The sequence below is a fragment of the Heterocephalus glaber genome, unplaced genomic scaffold, assembly GCF_053883595.1.
Source record: "Heterocephalus glaber isolate CG9 unplaced genomic scaffold, H.glaber_assembly_v1.0 deba00001837, whole genome shotgun sequence".
NCBI classification, from domain to species: Eukaryota; Metazoa; Chordata; class Mammalia; order Rodentia; family Bathyergidae; genus Heterocephalus; species Heterocephalus glaber.
Genome location: NW_028258493.1, coordinates 147,686 through 154,428, shown reverse-complemented (window position 1 = coordinate 154,428; position 6,743 = coordinate 147,686).

The following is a 6,743-nucleotide window of genomic DNA, read 5'->3' as shown; positions in this document are numbered from 1 at the left end:
GAATTTTCTTTTTTCTCTTATGGTCTTTTCATGTTGTTTTCTGACATTTGAGGTGAAGTATTTGGAAGCTCTTCACAGAACTGAATATTTCCTCCTACAGTCTTTTCATGTTTCTTTGGTCATCTTTTACTTATCAAATAATTGATTTCACCAGAAAGAGGGCAGATCCTGAAAGAAAGACTCCATTGCTCAGCTCTGAGTTTCAAAATTCTAAGATTCGGATGTGTTTTTGCTATTTGTAAGCTCTTTATTTTGATTTATGTCTCATTTGACTGGCTTATATTAAGCTTTTTTTTTTTTTAAAGACGATACATGGGCAATGGTTTCAGTGCCTTGGTGTATGTGAGGATGTTGCTATTGTCAACTTGTGTAAATGAAGTCTGGGTCCTTGATTTGCATTGTTATCACTTGGGTGTGAACACCGCCATTTTTCATACGTAATATATTTGTTGCAGAACAGAAATCTAAAGCCAGGTTTTTTTTTCCCTTGGTAGGTAGGAGACCTAGTTGTTCTAACTAAACATTTTCTAGATAAGAAATAAATTGAAATGTAATTTTGAAATATATTATTTTAAGTATAAAATTTAAATACCAAACCTTGAGATGTTAGTTGTAAGTATGGAGCACATGACAAATAGAATTTGTAATGTCAATCTATGTTATTTATTTTCCCTGACAGGTAGATTCAGTGAATTCTTTGGCAATACCAACTTATGTCATTTTTTATTTAAGATAATTTTTATTTATACTTTGAATTTGTATTTTTTGATTAGTTTATTATCCCAGTTCTCTTACTGTAGGGATATGATGATCTTTGGGTTGGATATCCATCACCTTTCTTATCTATCATTCTTTCTCTAATTGTTTCCAGTGTATCTGTGAAATTTTTAAGTCACTGACCAGGCCATTCCTTTATTTTCTTAGTCTCTTTAATTTATTATCATGACATTCATTTTCTAAAATTCATGTTTTCCTACTTAGTGGTTTTAATTGTATGTATATTTATTCATTATATACATCATTTTGTCAAATTCTTGCAGAAGATGTATTTTTTCTGTTCTGATTTGTTTGTTTAACTAGAGTGAAATTCTATTTAAATCCATTTGTTACAAAACACTATAGGTAGAATCTCTGTGATGCTCCTCATGGTCCTCTGTGTAGTCAATGCTTGCTGAATTTTGACTCTGTACCAGGCACCAGTTTTGTACAAGGCACCAATTTTGACCAGTTTTCTAGTGGTAGAAAGTGGTAGAAAGAAAGATAAGAGGCCAACCTCCAAGATTACACTGTAGCAGGGGAACTCAGGTCTGAAGGTAAACCCAGAGGATTGTTTCCCATGCCCGCAATTCCTATGGAGAAGATGACATGCAGAGCTAGAGTAGAGCATAACTGACTGTAAGTTTTGGTGCATATTTAGTTAATATTAGGTACATCTTTCTTGAGCATGCTAGAAACTAACATTATAGACTCAGAGTTTAGTGCTTTCATTAGCTATTGTTGCTCTACGGAGCTGAAGCTCTGGGCAATCCACTGTAGATAATGTCATTTATTTTCTTCCTAAAACTGTTGCTATACATGATCATTAGGTCCATGCAAATATTTCTGATCAGTTAATGTTTAGCTGTCACTGTCTAATGAGAAGCCCATGTCAGATGTCTAAGGTGATTTCTCTTCCAGCTCTGAATGTACTCGTGTTTGGAAGCAGTGTAGTCCTTTTTATGCATCCTAAAGATCACTTTTATTTTAGCATTAACCTAACACAATTTAGAGGTGCCCATGTTCATTTTTTCCTCACAACATCACACCATGCTCATGACCAACTGCCCTGGATATTGATTATTAGCATCTCCCCTTCAGCTGATTCAGAATTAGATAAGATGGGTTTTCATTAATATTTGTTGCAGGTGATGGAGTTCTTTACTAAATTTGGAATCGTATTTTCATTGCTATTTGGGTTTTTGTATTGATGTTAAAATCTTTATTTTTTAAAGGTGGTTGTATATGTAAGTTGGACTTTCTTATTTTAGAACTCCTCCTTCAATATTTTCTACCAAATATTTTTATTTATACTGAGTTTACAAAGTATTTTTTCTAACATTTACTTACAATAGTATACCTGGAAGTCATCTAAGGAAAAATATAACACGACAATATTGCCTCAATTTAATGAAAAGCCTCAGAGATTGTTTGTTATGAGCTGTTTTTATAAACTTCAGAAAAATAAAGAAGTGGAGGACATAAAAATTTTATAGTAATGTATTTCGTACCTCAAGGGTTCATCATATTTCAGCAGTATTGAATATAAAAATATACACTAGTGTATAATTTTCTTCACACTGTGAAAAAGTTATATCCCTCAATCACCATGTATTTTGCATATAAAGAGTGGAGGGTAAGGAAAGATTAATCAGAGAAAATGTAAAAGTATACTTTGATTTTCTGCATCTTAGTGCTACAAAAATTTTAAATATAATGAACAAGCCCAAGAGTCTTCATATTTCTCATGCCTCCAGAAAACAGTTAAGATTCCACTACTCTTAATACAGAGAATATTCTCTTGAGAATAGTACTATATTCTCATTAATCCTGTGAGAATATCACCTCTATTTGTCCTTTGTACTACTTTGGGGCAGTGATTTTAGGGGAAAAAATGGAATCTCATACTAAGACAAAAGAAGAAAATAATCTCAACAATTTATCTGTTTGCCATGGCCATCATCAAATTGATATGATTGCTTTCAAGATACTCCATTGAGGTAAAGGAATAAAATATTAGAATCATTATTTAAATTTTCATACCTTTACAATTTATAGTTTGTACATATTATTCATTATAAGTTACTATAGTAGAACACACATTTAACTTGCAAATCATTAATTAAGTCCACATGTCTTGTGATTAAAACATTTTTACTAATGGATTATAAAATAGAGAAAAAAAGATATTATTATATGCAGAGCGAATTCCTTCCTATCTTCCATTTAATTGCTTTTTCATTTTTGTCCAGAATCACTTTGTATTTGTGTGGGTCTCCTTATGGATTTTCTTTCCTGTTCACTGTTATAGATGTCTACCATACTGTCCTGATCAGTGTAATTGTACCATAGGCCTTAGTGTTAGAGAGATTTATTCTTCTTTGTCAAGATTATGTTAGCTTGTCTAGATATTGTGTTTTTCCATACACATTTTACAATAAGCCTATCTGTGTCTATAAAAAGACATTGCTGATACTCTGCTAGAAATTGAATTACATTTGATATCTTTACTGTGAGCACAAATAAATCTTCATTTACTTAGATTATCCTTAGATTTCTTTCATCAGCATTTTGTAGTTTCCAGAACATAGCTTCTGTACATGATTAGCTAAATTTATACCTGAATACTAAGTGTTTCATTTCTTTTGGAGTGATTGTGAATGGTATTGTGTTTTTATTTTGGTTTTCACATGTTCCTTGTTAGTATGTGGAAAGGTTATTGATTTGTGAGTATTGATTTTGCTGCTCTCACTTCTAAATTGTGTGAGTGTTTCATATTCTTGATATCTCCCACATAATTACATCATCTGGAGATTAATATAATTTTGCTTATCCTTTTCTTAGTTGTACAATTTTTACACTTTAAAAAATCTTATTACAATAATTAGACCTTGGAGAACTATGTTGCATAAGATTGGTAAGTGCATATATCTGTACCTTGTTCCTGATCATAAAAAGAAACTATTGAATTTTTCATAATTAAATGAGGTTAGCTTTAGGATTTTTCCATATGTTCTTTATCAAATCAAGAAGTTATCTTAATTTGCTTAGAGATTTTTCTATCATGTCTGCTCATAAGATTTTGTTAAATGCTTTCTCTCTACCTGGTGATATCATCATGTGATCCATATCTTTAGTCTGTTAACATGCTCAGTTACATGGATTGCTCCATTTTCAAATATTTAACCAGTCTTGCATACCAGGAACCAATATTACTTCATCATGATATGTAATTGTTTTGTAAATATTGTTGGGTTCCTTTTGCTAAGTATTTGAGGATTTTTGCATCTATGTTCAGAGAGATTTTAGTCTGTAGTTTCTTTGCCTGGTTTTGATACTGAGGTGATGTCAGTCTCATAAAATGAGTTGAACTCTGTATGACTGCACCTCTTATAGTCTCTGGATTAGATTGTGTAAAATTGATGTATTGGTGTTAATTCTTCCTTTAAAGTTTTATAGAAAATCTCCAGTGAAACCATGTAAGTGTGAATATTTCTTCTTCAAGAGCTTTTAAATTAAAATTCAATTTACTTAATGGTCATAGGACTATTCAGGTTGTCTATTTCATCTTGGTTGAGTTTGGTGCTTTGTGGTTTTAAAGAAATCAGTCCATTTTCTCAATGTTGTCAAATTTGAGTATAAAATTGTTCATAGTACTTCTTTATTAATCTTATTACAATTGCTATACATATAGTGATGCCCCCAGTTTTATTGTTAATATTGAGTTATGTCCTCTATTTTTGTCAGTCTTGTTATACATTTATGAATAATATGAATAATATTTAAATAACCATATACAGATTTCTTTGATTCCCCTATTGATTTCTTATTTACATTCAAAGATTTCTGTGTTTTCTTTACATTTTGTTTGTTTTGAGTTTATTTTACTGCTCTGTTTCTATTTCAGTTGAGGGTTGAGAACTTAGCTTATATTACTGATTTGATAACATTGAGATTCAGATGCTGTCTGGTTGCACTTGAATAGGGTGGAAGGAAGTTCAGCACCACCAGTGGACTTGCTGGTATTTCCTCAGTTACAGTGAGGCACAGATCTGCACTGTCTCATTGTATCCAAGTAAGATTGTAAGAAAAACTCAGTACTGAGCCCTACTTGCATCAAAGAGGAGAGAAATGGTGGAATGAATTGTGCTTCATTTATGTCTCCTCATTGTTGTTGTCAGCCTGCTAGACTAGCTCTGCCTCACACTACCTAGTTAAGTCTTGCTGAATGGTGTTAGATGCTCACCTGGCCCCTGCATCCTGCTGACACTGTCCTGGTCAGTATCATGTATTTCAGCTTCCCTCTTGGTCCTGCCCACCACCTGCTAGGGGAATGGTAGTATCATCTTCTTTCTTGGTGTGGGCAGGAATCCCACTCAAACCACAGAGATTGGAGGGAGTTGTGCTTTTACCCACAGGCAGGTGGCTAGAGCAAGGCAGGTATTGCCAAGAAATTTCTCCATTGTTAGGCTACCCCTTTCCATGTCCTTTGCCTAAGGTAAAGGGGCTTTCCTGAAATTCTTTTTGCCTATGCCTGTTGGTGCTTCTAGGTTGGAAGTATCTGCAGCTGAATGAGAGATACTAAGGAAGCCTTCAACAGTGAGTCATGCTTCAAGTCCCAAGCTCCTCACTTGTCTGCCTTCTTTCCACTTTGTGCAGAGCTCCTACGTTTACACTTTGTGCTTGGTCAAAGCTGCTTTAATGGTAAAGAGGACCTGGGAGATATGGGGCTATATCATCCTGGTGGAGTCAGAAATCTCTGCATTTCATTATAAGCTTCTTATATCTGGAACCTCTTATTCCTTAACAAAAATTACCTTGTTCACCTTGACAACTCAATGAACAACTACTCATCAATCAAAAATCCACATAAGGCCCTACCGAGGTCCTGAGTCACGCAGAAGACACTGAATCACCCCACTGCAGACAGGCAGCCACCTGATTCCACATTACCAAGGCGCAGAGGACACCAGACCACCAGACCACCAGACCAAGGTTCTGAGTCCCACTGTTCCTGGGCCAGAGGTAGGGGCTTCTGAGCTGTCATCCCACTGCTCCTGGTCCAGAGGAAGGGGCTTCCTGGTCACCATCCATCCCGCTGCTCCCAGCCCAGAGGAAAGGGCTTTTGGGCCACCTTCTGTCCCGCTGCTCCTGGCTCAGAGGAAGGGGCTTCCAGGCCACCATCCCTCCCACCGCTCCCGGCCCAGAGGGAGGGACTTCCAAGCCACCATCCCACTGCTCCTGGTCCAGAGGAAGGGGCATCCTGGCCACCATCCCTCCCGCTGCTCCCAGCACACAGGAAAGGGCTTTTGGGTCACCATACCTAGCGCTGCTCACAGCCCCTGTCCCACCCCACCCAGCTCAGAGGAGGTAATCCATGCAGGCGCTAACAGCTCCCACCCCAGTCAAAATGAGAAAACACATAAATAAATCTCAAAACCAGACTTCCAGATCACCTACAGCAACCACAAAGGGAAATGAGATGGAACACTCTGATACTCAACCACCTGGACCCACTGAACTGGCAACAAAAGGGGATCTGGAAAAAATGAAATCAGAAATAATTTCTCAGATAACAGGAGAAATTGTGCCCTTAGTGCAAGACATGATTAATAAATCTAGAGAGGAGCTCAGGAACATGATGGAATCCCAACATAAGAAACAAATGGAATCCATAAAACAGATGCAAATAGATTTCCAGGACATGAAAAACTCCATTGAAAGTCTACACAGCAGAATGAGCCAATGTGAGGACAGAATTTCAGATATAGAAGATAAGACTGCAATTAGTGACCAGGAAAAGAAAAACTGCTTCAAAATTACAAGGAAACATGAGAAATCAATCCAGCAGCTGCTAGATGATGCAAAAAAGAATAACATAAGAATGATTGGGCTCAATGAAGAAACAGGAGAGAGTGCAGATGACACAAAAAAATCTCTTCACAGAAATAATGGCAGAAAACTTCCCAGGCAGGGGAAAAGAGCTT